Source organism: Neoarius graeffei, chromosome 11, assembly GCF_027579695.1.
Source record: "Neoarius graeffei isolate fNeoGra1 chromosome 11, fNeoGra1.pri, whole genome shotgun sequence".
Taxonomy (NCBI): domain Eukaryota; kingdom Metazoa; phylum Chordata; class Actinopteri; order Siluriformes; family Ariidae; genus Neoarius; species Neoarius graeffei.
Window position 1 is genome coordinate 45,464,953 of NC_083579.1, and position 20,318 is coordinate 45,485,270.

General features: G+C 42.6%; 1 protein-coding gene across 5 annotated transcripts in view; it reads left to right on the forward strand.

Annotated features, from left to right (window-relative positions):
• Positions 1–20,318, forward strand: part of LOC132894329 (signal-induced proliferation-associated 1-like protein 1) — a 138,950-nt gene that overhangs the window by 52,066 nt on the left and 66,566 nt on the right. Inside the window, exon 1 of one of the 5 annotated variants that reach the window (XM_060934004.1) lies at positions 5,425–5,447. The exons of the other annotated variants lie outside the window; for them this stretch is intronic. The gene's annotated coding sequence lies outside the window, so the exon portion shown is untranslated. Of the gene's footprint in view, positions 1–5,424; positions 5,448–20,318 lie in introns of those variants that run through there. 5 annotated transcript variants of the gene reach the window in all.

The following is a 20,318-nucleotide window of genomic DNA, read 5'->3' on the forward strand; positions in this document are numbered from 1 at the left end:
CCTTCCGAAACTCTGCATGAAATACAAAATATTTTAAACAAAGATTTTTTTAATATTCACCTTGGACCCCTCTATCAAATGGATATCTCCATTTCGACATTAGGTTTACGATTTCACAGAGTTTGATAAAAATGTACAGTCACCCAAGAAAAGTGATACTTTTTTCTGTCACATCCATAACGCATCTTTTATTGGCATTTTCTGGCATGCCCTAGATGTACTATGGGAATTGTTCTTGTTCTATCACTTCTCCAGTATGGTACAGCCTTAAAATATACAACACCTGTTTAAATACTGGGAGACAATAAAACATGCACTGGGTCATTTGTTGCCATTTTGAGTTCAAGTGTCACGTCCATAACGCTGGAATTGCTCAGATGTGTGTTTAGTTTTGAGCAGACAGAAATCACAGGGCAGTCATAAGTCTCGCTACTCCTCAAGGTCACTGAGATTAAGACCTGCAAGCCCCTCCTCCTCTTACTCAACTTCCTGTGTCATCGGAATTCCACTCCGTTTCTCCCTGGCTTTGTTTGCTTTTACCTGAGGAGGGTGTGTGCTGGCCAGGAGGCGCTACGTTTAGTTTGTTCAGACAGCTGTACTTTTGCCTTATGAATAATTTTAAATCTTTTCCACTTTTGTGGTTGAAATTGTGTCCTGCGGGACGCTACAGCACTTATGCAAGAGGCAGGAAGCAAGAGCTTTACAAATTATGTAATATGTCTTCATTACCTTCTCTTCCATAGCTGGTTCGGAAGAACAGTATTGAACATGCGCTCAGTACAAGTTTACTTGCTCTTCTTGATCAATTAATAAAATTGCATGTGTAAAGCATGAAGTGTCCCATTTAACAGAAACAGGAAGCAACTGACATCCTGATATTATTAGAATAGAAAGTTTCCCAGCTCGGAGGCCAAAACGCATCAGCGCCACTGTTCTGAAATTTTAGGAATCTTGGCATTATCTTGAATACTTAAGGTTTTTTTTTTTTTTTAATGGAAAAGGGGGGAGCACTTCTTTCAGCTGCTCCCATTTGGGGTCGCCGCAGTGGATCATCCTGATCCACATATTTGATTTGGCACAGGTTTTACACCAGATGCCCTTCCTGATGCAACCCTCACCAATCTGTCCAAGCTTGGGACCGACATGAAGGATGCACTAGCTAGTGCAGCCCCAGTTGCTGGGTATTTTATTTAATGTGCATGTCTTTGGACTGTGGGGAAAACTGGAGCACCCGGAATACACTCTCTCCGATACAGGGGGAACATGCAAACTCCACACTAGGGATGGCGAAAACTAAAAAAAATCTTGACCGACCACCGAGCCTCATTAGCCGGTTAAAGTCGGTTAACCTATGAGTTTAAAATTCTAGAATTGGAATTATTAGAATCTATTCTAAATCTAACCACGAGCATCCGGACATTCAGTCCCAGTCGCTGCCCTCCACTCACATTACCCTTTTCTACAGCGCGAAACGTTTAGTCAAACGCGGCACTGCTGTCGAGGGGTTTGTATTGGAGCGGAGGACAAATGGCTCCAGCTTAGAGACAGTTTCAGTTGGCCATGATGGCGTTGAAAATAAAGTCAAGTGCTAGAAGTACATAACATTCAGTGATGGGAATAACGGCGTTAAAATAAAGGCTGTTATAACGCCGGGTAATCTAATTAATTAGCTACAATCGTTATAACGCCGTTACCAATATCAACACGCCATTACTGCATGGTATTGAAGTTGCTCTGAAGCCGTCACCGACTTGGCTCACAGACATAAAAGCTGCGTTTGTCACTCCCCCTCCAGACACCGCTGTCAGTTCATTCTCTCCCCTTCCCTCCAAAAGTCGGCATCTGCGCCTTTAGTTTGTGTGGAGAGAGATGATCTGCAATAACATGCATTGTTGGCTACAGACCGAAACATACTTTCAGAATGCACTGGCCAAGGCAGGACTAAACTCCATGTGCCTTCGAATAATAATTAAAAAAAAACAACAGAATAGTAATTTGTAAGCTAAAAAGTCTAGCCTGATACTTTTTTTATTTTTCACAAATACAGTCAACTTCTGTCAAGGGTCACACAAAAAACAGTTGTTCTTGGAAATACATAGGCTAACAAGTTAACAGGTTTAAACAAGTTGAAATAGAAAACACCGCGGTCTACAAAATGCCCCACTCCGAAAATCACTTTTCTTTCGCCGAGTGGCAGCTGTGTTCAACTGGGGCGGGAGGGCGGGACATGACTGAATGGGTGTTTCTGATTTGTCAGCTGTCGTCCTAAGGGCCTCTGCATGCTCTTGCAACAAGGCTTTCGCAGATAGCTTTTCGCAGACAGTTGTAATTTATCGTTGAGCAGGGAGTAATAGGCGTGCACGATGTTATTCACCGCTACAACGCAAGGGGGCGCGAAATCGCTAGGAGTAGTTGGTGGGTGTGGTTAGTGGAGTGTTTATCCTCCGGTTACTTATAATGACTAGAACTGGAGTCGTATAGATGTACGTACTTCCTCACTTCCTCGATCAACCGCTCTTCGTGCTGCTTCATCTTCGCTCGTGTTTTTAAAAATGCCGGTCGTGAAAACAAACCAAACCGGGAAAGTAGGGAAGCGGAAGTGCGTGTACAGCGGATGTAGAGTGGACCAATCGGAGCCCTCGTCTGCGACGCTGTCTGCGAGGCTTCTGTGGTGGTCACAATTTTTGGGAGGTGCGCGCAGAGCGTCTGCGAAGGGGGGGCTACGCAGACGCCATCTGCGAGGACTGCGTTGTCAGCATAAATTGGCCTTTACACCGCATGGCGTGCCCCAAGCGTTTACAACACAGAATTCCAGGTTCTCCTCCAAAATCGGAAGCTCCAAAACGATATATATATATATATATATATATATATATATATATATATATATATATATATGAGTGATTCCACGCTTATGGGTACTGAAATGGGGACATGAACTTATTTTTAAAAATTCACCTAAAACCATTTCTTTTTTTACCATCAGGTCACAAAACATGTAATCTTTAATGAATGATATGTTAAAAGATAACTTTAATTTTCTGAGATGTAATAAAAACATATTTATATGCCAAAGTCAAGCCTATGAGTTCCAAAATGATGTCTGTTACATTACTTCTGTTACGATTGTCCATCTCGCGTCTGTTACAAATTAATTACAATCTAGCTATATACCATGTTAATCTTATTGAAAGAATGTGTATGTTTATTCTACTACACATGTTTATTAATTATATTTGCTAAAACATCACCTTCCTATGTTTCAAAAAGTAATTCTACATTGTTAAAATTGAGAATATATATGTCCACAACACTTCTGTTACGTTCTGATTTTGGCATATAAATATGTTTTTATTACATCTCAGAAAATTAAAGTTATCTTTTAACATATCATTCATTAAAGATTACATGTTTTGTGACCTGATGGTAGAAAAAGAAATGGTTTTAGGTGAATTTTTAAAAATAAGTTCATGTCCCCATTTCAGTACCCATAAGCGTGGAATCACTTATTTATTTTTATATATATATATATATATATATATATATATATATATATATATATATATATATATATATATATATATATATTTTTTTTTTTAACCGACAACCAAAAAAATATATATTAACCGGTTGACGTTGATTCGGTCAAACGGTCATCGGTTAACATCCCTACTCCACACAGAAAGGCCTCTGCTGGGACGTGGGGTTCGAACCCGGAACGTTCTTGCTGTGAGGTGATGGTGCTAACCCCCCTTTTTTATATATATATAAAAAAAAAGCACAATAGACCTTTTTCAGAAATCAGGTTTGGAGAATTCTGGATCTAGCCACATGCAACCGCAAAAAGACCCTCTGAGACATGAGGAAGAACCACTGAGGCTACGTTTACACTAGACCGTATCTGTCTCGTTTTCTTCGCGGATGCACTGTCCGTTTACATTAACCCCCCTGAAAAAGCGGGGAAACGGGAATCCGCCAGCGTCCACGTATTCAATCTAGATCGTATCAGCTCCGGTGCTGTGTAAACATTGAGAATACGCGGATACGCTGTGCTGAGCTCTTGCTGGCGTCTCATTGGACAACGTCACTGTGACATCCACCTTCCTGATTCGCTGGCGTTGGTCATGTGACGCGACTGCTGAAAAACGGCGCAGACTTCCGCCTTGTATCACCTTTCATTAAAGAGTATAAAAGTATGAAAATACTGCAAATACTGATGCAAATACTGCCCATTGTGTAGTTATGATTGTCTTTAGGCTTGCCATCCTTCCACTTGCAAGTAATAAGTGATCTGCGCTGGGATCACACACACAGCGGCTCAGTCCCGAATCGTGGCTTGTTCACTTCACTCGCGCGCTCTGTGAGCTGCGCAGGGCCGGAGTGCGCACCCTCCAGAGGGCACTCGCCGTTCAGGGCGGAGTGATTTGGAGCGCAGGATGCCTGCGGAGCCGAGCGTATCCGCGTATTGGTGTTGCTGTGTGCACGGCTAACGGTTTTAGTGTAAACGCGAATCGTTTTAAGAACGTTAATCTGATGATCCGCTGATTCGACGTAATGTAAACGTAGCCTGAGAGGAACTCCTCCTTTTCTGGGTGACGGCAGAGAGTGATTAACAATTATTTGCTGAAGGCAAAGTGAATATTGGTGAAGAATAACCTAGACTTTGTCTCACTTATTATTCGCTAATATTCACTGAGCCTGAGGTGGATAATTGCTTCAGTATAAATACACAGGTGATATTTTAAAAAAAAAAGTATATATTTTTCTCAATCTTCAAAAGCGGCATGCAAATGTAACGAGCACAGACTTGTCATTTATCTGTGCAACTCGCATGAAATACTTTTTTTGAAATTTGATAAAATAAATCAGAATTTCACCTTGCCTTTGAATAGTTTTAGACAAAACCTTATAGTATCTTTTAGTGCTTTTAGGAACAGCATTTTCTTTCATAATTTCTAATTCCTCACTTACGGTGACGAAGCGATCAGCCGCCATTTTGCCGAGTCAAGGTGATTTATTGAGAAATAATCGGAGTCTCTCGACCAATCGGCACGCGCGATTTCCTATAATCACCTGTGTATTTATACTAAAGAAGAATATAGGGTGGTCAGTTTAAGGTGATTGTGAAGGAGTGCTGGGATGAGCACGGGATAGTTTGAGTATTGCACAAAAGTACAATATCCAGGTGAGATTTTTCTCCTGAAGCAGGGGGAGTTTTTTTTTTTTTTTTGAGGAAGTGAAAATCTTTAGGTTATCCATTGTATGACCTTCCATAACAGCAGAAGGCAAGACACAAGAACGGAATGCTCCAGGCCAGAGTCGAGCATCAGGATTAATCCAAAAGGTCTGGAGGGCAAGAGGAGTCCCGGCAGGACACAAAAAGCGTCTGGCTTTGGCATCACGTCAGGCGGCAGGAGGAGTACAAGGAGAGCGAGGGACTAAATTAGGTACGCTCTTATCCTACAGTGATTTGAAAGGGTGCACGTTGTGAGACGGTGTAAGTAAGGACTCGTTAGCTGTGGCAGTATAACTAAAAGGGAGAGACAGAACGTAACACACGAGAGCGAAATCTTCCTCCAAGCAAAAGGAATCTTCTCTTGGCAGTAAGGTATAATTTATGCTTGTGTAAAATTCACACAATCTGCTTGTGTGTGTGGTCTGTGTGTAACAGCCATGCGCTAACTAACCGTGGGTGTAAACATGATGTTCACATCCTAGCCTGTGGTGACGCTGGACAGCTTCACTCGTCAATATCCTGTTTCACCCTTCGGCAGTGTTGGCTCTCGCTCTGTTGTCAAGGCTGGGACATACAGGCTTTGAAAAACTTTCTCACAGCTAGCTCTGGAGCTGGGCCAAAAGATTTCCGAAAGTACACATTCGGAGTTTTTTTTTTTTTTTTTTTAAGTGGCCTTGTTATTTAAAACACTCTCTTGTGAAGCAGACTGCTGTCTATTGTGAAAGAGGACAAGTGCACTAAAGTAAACTAGTGTACTAGATAGGGGGGGAATGAGGGATCAATAATTGTTTGATTGGGAAAAATAAGTCTGTTCTCCGCTTGTTAAAGGGGTACCAAATATAATGCATACAGTTGATGTGACAAAGTAACGTATTCTATCAAATTTATGTACTAGAAAACAACGAAATATCTTGGTAATTGTAAATATAATAGTCGGTACGCTAAACGGCACAAGAGTCGCCATTTTTAAAAGACCGTGACGTCAGCACTACCCACTGCACTAGGAGAGAAGCGTGTAATCATGGCGTCGGACGCATCAAGTGAAAGCGACAGCTCTGTCGAATCATACGAAGAGATCCCGCAAGACACACTGCAAGCAGGCTATGGCTTAGAAGGGTACTAGTTGGTACCAGTTTGTGTAGCCGATCACTTACAATTCATCCTACTTTCCGATTCACACGTGCTATTCCCAACCTCAATGAGCCAACTGGGCACATACATACGTCATGAGTGTTACGCAGAGAAAATGAACGTGCATTCTGATTGGATAAAATTAATATCATGGCGGGCTGTTCAAACTGTGGAAATAGTTTGCTCGAGCTACTTTCAAAACACTCTAACTTTCCAACCTTAGAACAAAAAACTTTTGTAAGTCTTGAATAAGGTTCGTTAATGTGTGTTTTATTGTTATATTTACTCTATATATTGCCCTCTGTTCCCCTTTAAACCTCCAGATATCTATTTGATAAAGCAAGTCCGTTCATTGTAATTGAATAGTAAATTACAGCTGATCTTAATGCGTTCTTGCTTGCGCTGGGAGAACGCAGTGTCCTCATTTCGGCATGTAATGTTTTCACAGTGTGAGGTTTGTGATGTTAAATACACTATCCAGACACAAGCAAGGCTTAATCCAATGTCCACATTGGGGAATAACACTGGTCTCTCGTACTCGCGCTCTCTCTCTCTCTCTCTCACTCTCTTTCTTTCCCTGTTACTCTCTGACTCATTAAGAACAGTCTGCTCTTTAAACAAGCAGGGTCAGAAAGAAATGGTAACCTAAAACTAGCATGTAATACAGAGGTTCTCAAATTAGGGGTCGCGACTCCATTTGTAAATCACGTGACCATGCGGGAGATGCTTTTCATTTCATTTATTTTGTAAATTCATATATTGAAAATGAAGGTTACTGGGAATCACCTTTGGAAAAACAGTGTTTAATGTAATAGGGCAAGTGTTATTTTAGTCATTTCACGATCACGGTGACCTGCACTAGTGTAAAAATGGACATTTCACCATCCACTGAACTCTGCTAAGCAAATTAGCATTGTGTCTCAAATTGCACATTATGCACTATTCTAGATGGTTAGTGAGAACTGGTGGTGGTGGTGGTGTACTCGAGACCGGTCTCAAGGCCACTTTTTGAAAGTCTCGGAATCGACCACTGACGTGGAGGACTCGGGATTTTATGTCAAGACCAGGGTTTTTTCTAGAAAAATTTAGTATGAGGGCGCTCACCATGGCGAGGGAATGAAGCGACGGGGGGGGATGGTGCCGGTTGTCTGCCCCCCCCCCCCCCCCCCCCCCCCCTTCCGCCGTGCGAAGCCTTTGAAAAATTGAGGCTACAGTGGGACATTCTGAGGCTATCTGACAGGGAAATTGTAACAAATTGTCAACATTGAAAAAGAAAAGTAATCTTCTTCTGCCCCGGACAGTCTTTGGCTTTCTTCCGTTTCGTGCCGCGGGACGACATCTTTAAATGCCCAAGTGTCAACAAAAACAACTCGCGAACTACTTCTGTCAAAAGCTCCCGTGCCGGTGCGTGAAAGGTCATTCAGTCTCGAGAAATCTCGCTCTACAAGTCAGCTGACCTTGTATGTAACCCATGTCAAATCTCACGAGAGCAGCCGCGACAAGTAAACAACATGGCGCCTCAGTCTGGAAAACGCCAATTCGGATTGTTTTTGCACCGTCTGGCGGTGCATCTACTATGAATGAAATATTTTTGGAGTAATTATAACGTATTTGATGATCAGACACATTGTCACGTGGTGTTGCTGGGATGTTTTCATGGAGAAAAGATCGTTTTGAGAAAGATTGCATGTTGTGCAGTAGCATAAGTCAGGGCTTTTCAGAGTATGGGAGAGTCAGCCCCCCCTCAGAGAGCAAATAAACAACAGCGCCCCCCTCTTACAATTTTTGTTGTTGCTATACTTAATGTTCCATTCGTATTTTTAAAAAAAAAAGGTTGTTGTACACTTTTTCTTTTACACATTTTAAACATCTGTGCTTTTTGAAGACTTTTTTTTTACACATGTAAAACATGAGCTTTATTAAAACATCTTTTTTACACCTTTTAAACATCTGTTTTTGTTTGTTTTTTTTTAAACATCTTGTTTTACACATTTTAAACATCTCATAGCATCGTTAGCTAGCACCTCTTGGCAGACAACACACTGTGGCAGTGGAGCATCTTCAGATCCAGTCTATGAAAATCCAAACTTTTTAAATAATCGTGGTCATACTTCCTTCTTTTTTTGCTTGGCCCAGACTCTGTCTCCTCACTCACTGTAGCTTTAGGTACTAAAAATCGATCCATTTTGTCTCTGGCAAAGGCTAGCTGAAGTTCGCTAAATGTCTGCAATAGTAACTTATTCTGGTTTATTTTTCCTCACGTTGCGCCCCCCCGAAGAACTCTGGTGCCCCCTAGGGGAGGCGCACCCCACACTTTGAAAAGCCCTGATACGTGCATGGCCTAAAGGCCAATTTATGCTGACAACCCAGTCCTTGCAGACGGTGTCGCAGATAGCATCTGCGTAGCCCCCCCACCTTCGCAGATGCTCTGCGCACACCTCCCAAAAATTGTGACCACCGCAGAAGCCTCGCAGACAGCGTCACAGACGAGGGCTCTGATTGGTCCACTCTACATCCGCTGTACACGCACTTCCGCTTCCCTACTTTTCAGGTTTTTGTTTTTCACAACCGCCATTTTTAAAAACGCGAGCGAAGATGGAGCAGCACGAAGAGCAGTTGATCGAGGAAGTGAGGAAGTACGTACATCTATACGACTCCAGTTCTAGTCATTATAAGTAACCGGAGGATAAACACTCCACTAACCACACCCACAACTACTCCTAGCGATTTCGCAACTTCGCGCCCCCTTGCGTTGTGGCGGTGAATAACATCGCGCACGCCTATTACTCCCCGCTCAACGATAAATTACAACTGTCTGTGAAAAGCTATCTGTGAAAGCCTTGTCGCAAGAGCATGCAGAGGCTTTAAGTGTGACTTGGGGTTCAGTCGGCATTTCGGTAAGGGGGCGCACGCCGAGAGTAAGAGGGCGCAGCGCCCCTGTTCCCCGGTTTAGACGAAAGCCTGTCAAGACCACAACTGCAGGGATTTCACTAAATTTATCTGATTTATTAACATCATTACTGTGATTGGATGTAAAACTTCCTACTTTAAATGCATACAGTAACGTGACTCGTTGCGAATTTGAAATTTTCGTTGCTGTTAATGGCGGTCACCCCTCACCCACCCCTTCACAGCCTTCAAACCAACTGAAATGACTATTTTGTGGACCAGTCTTGGATCTTCTAGATTAGTCCAAAATTTTGAATGTAAGGTCAGAGTTTTCTATTTGAGATGCAGCTCGTGACCATCACAATGACGACAGAACATGTCCGCCTGTATTGCTGTGCATGAAATGGATTAAAAGTTTCCAATTTGAGTTGGAGCGCTGATAGACAGGGATGATACGAGACCGAAGTGGCATCTTGGTGAACGTTACTTTTAAATCTTTCAGATGTACGTAAGATGCACAGGCGAGTATGAAAGCATTGCCACTTGCATTTCTGCTGCTTGCTCACGCGCACGCAAATTCATGAACCAGGCTCCTCCGTTTTGCATTGGGTTGTATTGCACCACTCCCAGTGTGGTTTATTTTCTTATAATAACACAACGCTTTCTACTGGTAAGACTGGTAAGTCAGTGCAAGGAGTATTCCTTTGTTTTTATTTTATTTATATAGTGTGGTGGTGTATGCTTTTGTATGCAAGTTCCTTGTAATTAATAATGACTAAGAAGAGCAGTGTAACGTCTCCAAAAAGTGACGCAGCCACAGGTCTAGCGCCCCTGCTGGCTGGCTGCAGTATAACGTGTAGTGCCGGCCAACCCATGTGTTTCACTGACACAATAGTCTATTTTCCATGTCCCTTTTCTCGTCTAAATGATCTTTCCATCTACAGTGTCTCATCCGAACAGTTAGTTTTCCCTGTGCTGATATCTGCACTCGTTTTGGGGCCACCAGAAGTTTATTTTTAAAATGTTATTCTACTAAATGGGGCGGCACGGTGGTGTAGTGGTTAGCGCTGTCGCCTCACAGCAAGAAGGTCCTGGGTTCGAGCCCCGGGGCCGGCGAGGGCCTTTCTGTGCGGAGTTTGCATGTTGTCCGCGTGGGTTTCCTCCGGGTGCTCCGGTTTCCCCCACAGTCCAAAGACATGCAGGTTAGGTTAACTGGTGACTCTAAATTGACCGTAGGTGTGAATGTGAGTGTGAATGGTTGTCTGTGTCTATGTGTCAGCCCTGTGATGACCTGGCGACTTGTCCAGGGTGTACCCCGCCTTTCGCCCATAGTCAGCTGGGATAGGCTCCAGCTTGCCTGCGACCCTGTAGAAGGATAAAGCAGCTACAGATAATGAGATGAGATTCTACTAAATCAGAAGGTGTAGCTGCACTTGGGAATGAAGTGATTGACCACCTTGGTGATGCACTGGACCTCGATAATGAGAAAAGGGAACAGGTGTACCACATGAGTAGGTGTACCTGACTTCAACTCGTCTTTACTGCGCAAACTCTGGCATCAAATTTGACGTGGATGAATTTTGGCTCCGCTCCTATAGAACAGAAGGACATGGAGCCATGCCGTCCATGTTTTTTAGTCCCTGGTCTTGACAGTTGCAGAGAAGCTGAGCTGAAGTAACAGTACATTCATGCTAGGAAACCATGTGCTGCTTGTCCATGCTAACATGGCACTATTGATCTTTGAGCTCTGCTATTTCCTAACTTTTTTTTTTTTTTTGCTTTGTAATGTCTATACAGGTTTGTGATGTCGCATATGATAAGGTAAAATGAGACCCTGGTTATGTTTTTCAAAGATTTTATCTGAAGAAACGTCAGGGCACACGTCATAGACATGGTCCGAGGAAGCATTCAAGCCAATCTTTTGTGTTTTGTCATTTTGCCGCATTATAATTTGCACAGACTTGAGGAAAAAATTAGCCTAGTAAACTAGACCCACCCGCCTAGCGGCCAAAAATATTTTTTGCCTGCGAGTGGGTCTAGCCTCGCACCATATCAACAAAAACACCCCGGGCATCAAATCGTGCCCGCCAATCACGACACAAGGCTTTTGTTTGGATTCTTTGGGCGGGCTTTTGCAGGAGTGACGACAAAGCTGCGCGACGCTGGAGAAAGCACAGCAGGAAAGATGGCTACAGCTAGTGAACAGCGCGCGTTTGACTCCGCTTTGGAATCAGTTTTAGAAGAATTAGACTTGGAGTTTTCGTTGAAACATGAGCAGGAAGAGGCTCTCCGCTCATTCCTTTTCAAGAAGGACGTTTTCGCTGTTTTGCCGACCGGCTATGGCAAAAGTCTGATCTACCAGCTGGCTCCGCTCGTAGCCAAAAGGATGGGGCTAGTTTGTGCAGTACGAAGAATTAATAAACAGCTTTGAAACATTACTTTTTGATTGTTTCTTATTTTCCCGTTATTTTAAATTTAAGGGAAATTATTTCACCAAACACCACTAAATAAAAACTCTCAAAAACAGTTTAAGCAAACCCTTGAAAAACACTTGAAAAAAAAATGAGTGTATGTGGTACAGACTCCAAACTTGTGGTCATTATCTCCAAACTTCTTAATATCTAGAACCTCTTTATTAATTAATACGCATTTTGAAAAATTATTTATTTCAAGGCCTCCCCCACTGCTTTCTGTCGCTCTGACTACGTCACAGTCACTGTTGCGCTGATTGGTCAGATCGTTGGCCTATACGCACAGAGACAGTTTGAAAGACAGCGGTTTGTTCCTCCCACACCCTTCGGAAATGTCTACGGATCGAGGCCAGACTAAATATTCACATTTAGTCTGGCTTGCCAGGCTAGGAAAAAATCAAGTGTTGCTTGTCATGCTGTGTCTCTGTTTGCTTGCTGCATAAACTGGCATTTGACTGAATAAAGGCTGGGATTAGAATCTTCTGAAATTCACACCTAGCATATTTAATACCAAGTGTAAAATGAGTTGATTTTATTTGATTTGATCTTTATTTAACCAGGATAGCCACATTTTAGAGAATCTCTTTTTATCCCCCGTTGTCCAAAAGGCCTGAAGAGGGATTATGTCGTGGCGATTTCTGTCCGTTGGTCTGTCCATCTTGGGAAGGGTGCTCACCTTCTGAAATTGATTTCTGTCCCAATTTTTGGAGGAATTTTACGAAACTTGGCAGGATTCTTTGTCAGTAATGCGTCTGTTGCAATTTCATTAAATTGGATCATGTTTTACCAGAGTTACAGCTCTTGATTTTAACAATTTTATAATTTGACAATTTCACAAGGGTCCCCCCCTCCCCCTTTCTGAAATCAACTCCGCTCACAATTTTTGGAGAAATTTTACGAAACTTGACAAGACGTTTCGTTATATTTCGGTAGTACGCAGATTTAGTTCAATTCTGTCGCATTTTACCAGAGTTGTGGCCCTTGGTTAACAACCTTGTACTTTCACAATTTCGTGAACGCGTGCTTGCCTTCTGACATCAACTCCTCCCTTAATTTTTGGACGAATTTGTCGAAGCTTGGCAAAAGGCCTTATTATATGACGGTAATACGCATATTGCAATTTAATTTTGTTTGTGAAAATTTTACCAGAGTTTTGACCCTTGATTTAAATAACTTGTACTTTGACAATGTCATGAGCGTGTACGTTCTTCTGAAATCAGCTCCTCTCACAATTTGTGGAGGAATTTCACCAAACTTGGCAAAAGGCTTTTTTATATGACCGTTATATGCATATTGAAATTTTGTTTAATTTGGGCAAATTTTACTGGAGTTATGCCCTTGATTGTTAACAAACTTGTACTTTTGGCAATTTCATCAAGGTGTGTTTGCTTTCTGAAATCAGCTTCCCTTATGATTTTTATCCCCCGCTGTCTGAAAGCCCCAAAGGGGGATTATGTCGTGGTGATGCCCATCTGTCTCGGGAAGGGTGCTCACTTTCTGAAATCAACTCCTCACAATTTTGGGAAGAATTTCATGAAACTTGACAGGATTCCTTGTTATATGTCGGTAATGCGCATCTTGTAATTTCATTCAACTCCGTTGCATTTTAGCAGAGTTGTGGCCTAGTTGCCAGCAGGGGATATTGTGCTCTCAGAGCACTCTTGTTCATGTTAGCTCTGGCTATGAAATCGGAGCAAGTTACCACTAACAACGTTCTAACGCAGGACAAAATAATGAACTCTATCAATTAAATACAATTAGAAACCAGAACATTCATACTGAAGCAACAGTTCTTAGAGTGTAACGATGATGGAATTAATTTCGCTAGTTTCAGATGTTTGCCAGCCATTTCATGGTACTAGGGATGCAATAACTAAAAGCCGTATTACCAAATTCAGATCTCACTGAAGGAATATCGAAAAAAATATGACTAAGAATGTCAATTCTATTTTTTTTTTCCCCGGTTGAGAGTACGTCGTGCGCGTTCTGGCTGCCGCTTCTCACCAGAGCTTTATTTTCTTTTTCTATTTTTTTTTTTTCCTGTGTGTTTGTGTAGTTTGATGTTTGAGTGTTTTGTCCGCCGGTTGTGGTGTAGCCACAACCGGACCCAATTTTGGGCGTCGGTTCCCTCCAGGCCTTGGTTCGCCATGGGCGATGCCTGCGCTCCCAGCTGTGGACTGCAGTGAGCTCGTTGCTCATTTTACATTGTGGTTGTCCAGCGCTTTAACGCTTGGTGTGATGTTCCGGGCGTTGTTGCTCGGTGGCGTCGTGGCGGCTGTGCAGGAGGTTTGGGACACACCAGCGCTCTGCGTGCCGGAGCTTCTGTGCTCGCTTTGTGGATCCATGGTGTGGTGTTGAGCGATGTTGCTGACGGTGTCGCGGCGGCGGTGCTGGAGATGTGGGACTTGTTTTCGTGCGCCTTTTGGTGGGACTGTGGTTGCTACACCACGGGAATTACATCCTGACCCCTACTTGGTGGACTTTTTATTTTATTTATATATAATTTTTTTTGTTTATTTTTTCTTTCCTTGTTTATAATTGTAAAGCGTCCTTGGGTTTTTTGAAAGGCGCTATATAAATTTAACTTATTATCTCATCTCATTTCATTATCTGTAGCCGCTTTATCCTGTTCTACAGGGTCGCAGGCAAGCTGGAGCCTATCCCAGCTGACTACGGGCGAAAGGCGGGGTACACCCTGGACAAGTCGCCAGGTCATCACAGGGCTGACACATAGACACAGACAACCATTCACACTCACATTCACACCTACGGTCAATTTACGCTACGTTCACACTGCAAGGCTTAATGCTCAATTCCGATTTTTTTGTGAAATCCGATTTTTTTGTGAGGTCGTTCACATTAACAAATATATGCGACTTGTATGTGATCCTCAGTATGAACGAAAAGCGACCTAAAAGTGTTCCGCACGCGCATTGCAGGATACGACGACGTCACACGCAGTGAGCATGGCCAGTGTTTACGGAAGTAAAACTGCCCGGTTGCGGTATGACTTAGTAAGTAATCCAATCTAGCTTGAATAGCTGCATCCCCCCAGTTGGAAATCAGCTCCCGAACCTCTGCGTCCTTCCATTGAGAAGATTCAGAACCTTCACAGCCTGAAGCGTCCCTCGCATTGATGTCATGCGCAGGGGCGCAGATACGTTTTTTGAACTGGGGGGGACAAAAAACTGGGGGGGACAAAGCTGCCAGCAAACCAACCCCAACCCCGATATGCCTGTCAAACTTGTTGTTAGTAACCATAGCAACCAAGCTCGAGCTCGCAACCTGTGCAGTCTGCGCAGCTCAACCAACCGAATATCAGTCTTTGTTTTGTTTTATGTGAGTTGTTGCAACTATATGTAGGCTATACACTGCTGTGCACCTCAATAAACCGAATGGTAATTAGTCTTTTGATTTTTCCGTGAGGTTTGCCTTATGCAAAGAAAGACAGCATAGACGTTTTTTCCTCCCTATAAGTGGGGGGGACCGAACGAGGTGAATTTAAATATGACTCGTCCCCCCCTCTATCTGCGCCCGTGATTATGCGCCATGTTGTTGTAACTTTTTTTGAGAGACCTGCCGCCTACTTCAGCACAGAATAGTGACATTTGTGGCTTGTTGATGACGTGCAAGTCGGATGAATGCGACCTGGCGGTTCAGACTGAAGTCGCATATGAAAAGAGTGGATAGGAATCGGAATTAGCACCACATATCCAAACGGCCTGGGTCGGATTTGAAAAAATCGGATCTGTGTCGTTCATATTGTCAATAAAAGATCGGATACAGGTCACATATGGGCAAAAAGATCGGATTTGAGTCACTTAAGCCTGCAGTGTGAACGTAGCCTTAGAGTCACCAGTTAACCTAACCTGCATGTCTTTGGACTGTGGGGGAAACCGGAGCACCTGGAGGAAACCCACGCGGACACGGGGAGAACATGCAAACTCCACACAGAAAGGCCCTCGCCGGCCCCGGGGCTCAAACCCAGGACCTTCTTGCTGTGAGGCGACAGCGCTAACCACTACACCACCGTGCCGCCTACTTATTATTATAATTTAACTTATTAATTCTATGCCAGTATGAAATGTAAATGATATAAATCAATATTTTAAATGCAGACAGAATGGAAACCTTCCCATGATTTCAATTTCAAAGCAGGAACACAACCCGAGAAGTTTTCTGATGGACGGATATCTGTAGGTCTGGAATCAGCACTACAGAAAATCAAAATTGCAAACGTGGAATTTAGTCTCTACAAGAAACACACTGTCGTGTTTGTTGCCTAGCAACTCTGTGCATTTCCCTCTCATTATGCCTTTAAGTTCACTTGGGACTTGGTACTCTTTTTGACTTTCTGGCCTTTGACTCATCTGCATGACCAACAGAGATCAGGAGTCTAGACAGGAGCTCCAGATTAGCATGCTGTCCACTATGGCCCTATGAGTTCTTTAGAACTACATCCATATTTTATTGGAGACCAAGTGTGTGTGGTTGTGTGTTCAGCTCAAATGCTGTAAAAACACACTCCTTAAATGGAAAAAGCTGTTGTGCAATTGACTGTACAAATGCTATTTTCTGGTGTCTACAAAAGGGATCCGTTCCATGTTGTCAGACATTCATTCATATTGTCGTAATCGGTTAAATATTTGGGCATTGCTTTGGAAATGGACGACAACTTCTCAAATTCTGCCGGACTTCTCCTCCTTTTGTAAACATCAGAAAACAGCTGCTGTGCAATAATCGACTACAGGCAGTGAATGGGGTGCGGCGTCCGAGAGCGGAAGAAGAGAAAGGTAAAACAATGAGTGTAGGAACATTTTCTATAGTCATTTTCTAGTTTCTTTACAGTGGTGAAGACCATGTGGTTCACCTTGATGCGCATGTTTATTTGGTAGGATTACGTTGTATAGCAGTTTTGCTGTCGTTGATTATAGCGTTCTAACTCTGTGCTGGACTGATTTCAGTCCCTTTTTTGTCCCTAGTAAATATTTGGATCCAAAAAGATGGGGAAAATAGGGCCCAGGCTTAAAAAAAAAAAAATACAGCCATGAATCCTTGAGAAGAGACCAGAGTTGAAGACTGAAGTTGTACATTCATAGCAAGACAGGTTATCGATAACCTGCTATTTTCCAGACTCGGATTACATGGCTCACAAGGAAAGTAATGATTTATTGAATTAAAGCATAGTGACATGGTGCGACCCTGCAGAACAGGATAAAGCGGCTACAGATGATGAGATGAGATGAGATTATCATAAAATTTATGACTTGATGAGATCACTAGTTTGGACAAGAGAAACAAATAACAATGCTAAATTATATATGTTCATTTTTAAATCAACTTTGAATATATATCCTCCACTGATTAATTGTTGTCTAATTATTCAGTGTGGCTCCTGTATGGTATTTAATGGTCAAAAAAAGATAATAATTTCAAATAATCCATAATTATATCTAAATTATAGAGCCCTATGTTTCAAATCCCTAAACTCCCATTACTAATTAGTTAATTAATACAGCCGGTAACCTAATTAGCAGCCATTTGACAGCTTGGTATTTCATAGATAACTTTCCCCACTCCCACCTCCACTCCCTGTCAATCCACACGCATGCAGGCGCACATTCCAAGCCCAGCACACCCCGGCACACACGCTCGGCTAGATCATGAACACCAACAATTCAAAGATTTGGAAATTACCACATAGTCGACGTAAATATACAGTTGAATAATGATCCCGCCAACAGAAATGTCAACAAATCCACGTGTATGACACGATTAAAGCCAATCATAAACGGCAGTTTACTTTTCAGCTCAAATGCACGAAGCGGTATTGGCCAGTTTCGCAAGTGGAATATTGCACATGCGCACATCGCTCTTTCCGAATAGAAACATCCGGTGATTCATCAAAATATGTCTAGTGAGATGCTTCGGAAATCATGTGAATAAATTGATAAATTTGATATGTAACCCGAATATCGTTGTATTTTGGCACTTGTCCAATCGGACAAGTCACTGAGACGATGAACTTGCCTGATGTAAAGTATCACTTGTCCCGGACAAGCGTTAATGTCGAGCCCTGTGTCTTTGTAAGACGCAGAAAAGGTGAGCGGGTGGTTCCCACAGTGAAGCATGGAGGAGGAAGTGAGATGGTATGGGGGTGCTTTGCTGGTGACACTGTTGGCAATTTATTCAAAATCGAAGGCACACTTAACCAGCATGGCTACCACAGCATTCTGCAGCGACATGCCAAGAAAGAGGGTGATGGAGTGCTTCGTCAGATGACGTGGCCTCCACGATCACCTGATCCAAACCCAATTGAGATGGTTTGGGATGAGTTGGACCGTACAGTGAAGGCAAAGCAGCCAACGAGTGCTCAGCACCTCTGGGAACTCCTTCAAGACTGTTGGAAAACCATTTCGAGTGATTACCTCATGAAGCTGATTGAGAGAATGTCAAGAGTGTGCAAAGCTGTAATCAAAGCAAAAGGTGCCTACTTTGAAGAATCTAAAATCTAAAACCTTTTGGTTTGATTAACATTTTAAAGTTCATCTCATCTCTAGCTGCTTTATCCTGTTCTACAGGGTCGCAGGCAAGCTGGAGCCTATCCCAGCTGACTACGGGTGAAAGGCGGGGTACACCCTGGACAAGTCGCCAGGTCATCACAGGGCTGCACATAGACACAGACAACCATTCACACTCACATTCACACCTACGGTCAATTTAGAGTCACCAGTTAACCTAACCTGCATGTCTTTGGACTGTGGGGGAAACTGGAGCACCCGGAGGAAACCCATGCGGACACGGGGAGAACATGCAAACTCCACACAGAAAGGTCCTTGCCAGCTATGGGGCTCGAACCCGGACCTTCTTGCTGTGAGGCGACAGCACTAACCGCTACACCACCGTGCCGCCCCCATTTTAAAGTTTACTAAATGATTCCTTACGTGTTGCTGCATAGTCTGGATGACTTGAGTATTAATTTACAATGTAGGAAAAAAAATAACATCGAATTTGAAGGTGTTTCCAAACTTTTGACTGGTACTTTGTTATACACATGGGCAGTAATTGTAGACGTTTACTGTAATCTAAAACAGAAGGTTGTTTTATCTTGCTTCTCATAGTGCCCTAAAGGTGTTCAGTTTTTCTGATAAAATGGTACAAAAGGAACACCTTATTCGATATGACTGTCAGTAACTTTTCTTGAATTTCATGGCTGGACATGTATGAACTTTCAGGATTGGTAGAATCTGTGTCCTTTCAGTTAATGCTGAATCCAGGATATTAATACCTACCATAAATATTCTTTGCATGTTTTTATTAAGTGGGCTACATCAGAGTTCTGTGGCTTGATGTATCTTAAACTCTAAGATATGAAATTCTCTTCTGTAAAAAGTCTGTGGAAGAACTGAGACTTGGTAGTTTGAGCAGAAAATCCCAGTTTCATCTTTATTTATTTGAACTGAAAGTGTGAAAGCTTCTTGAGTGTAGGGCAGGGGTGATAGCGTTCCGGCGCCGCGCCGGATTTCCAGCGTACCGCGGCGCTGGAAAAAAAAAAAATCTAGTTCGCCCATTATCCTGTGTCATTCTGAGATGCGCAGATAGACAGTAAAGGGAACGAATTCCCTTTACTGTCTATCTGCGCATCTCAGAATGACACAGGATAATGGGCGAACTAGATTTTTTTTTTTTTTTTCCGGCGCCGCGGTACGCCAGAAATCTGGTGCGGCGCCGGAACGCTATCACCCCTGGTGTAGGGTTTTGAAAAGCATAGTTTCATTAATTTTACTGATGAAGCATGTGCCAATATCTAATAGATATTTAGGCACTTCCTAAAAGCAGAGCTCCTGATTGAGTGTATGAGCAAAATATTTGCAAGGGCACAAAATCAACCTGAATAGAATATTATAGATAAATTTTTATTTTTTCCCTCCCACGGTCCAGTTTCCATCAAATTGTGCACTCTGATTGATTGGCTCGCAAGCGGTCCGGAATCCTATGATCCGGACCCCGGTTACGGACCTTTGGTGACCTTGCTCGTTCACAACAACGTAGTAGCAATTTTTTGTCAACCTTTATTTTTGCATTTCTCAGTATAATGGCATTTAATTTTACAGCATGGATAGAGAACTAGTGTTCAGAGTGAAAGCGAGTTTTACTTCTGGAAAATTCCGAGCTGATGTAGCTCGTCAAACAGGGTTTTAACAAGCTTGTAGCAGGTTTGTTCTAAATGTGGTTTCCCTTTCGGGCGTGCTCATTTTCTGTTAGATTTTGGTAAAGAGAAAAATAAATATATTATTTACCAGCTTAAGGTCGGTCTGTATCGTGAAATATCTTGACCTTGGCCCAGAGGCCTCGGTCGGTATTTTCAAGACTTCAGTCATGGTATTTCACGATACAGACAGACCTTAAGCTGGTAAATAATTATATATGAACCATTGAATTGTGCTGTGTATTTCACATCAATAAATTACTGCATTTTCTTGTAGCAGTGATGCCAATAATGAGAGAGACATCGCAGTTATGAATATATATTTATTCCTTATGTGCAAAGCATGCACATGCCTTTAGGACTAATTAGCATGCACCTGTTC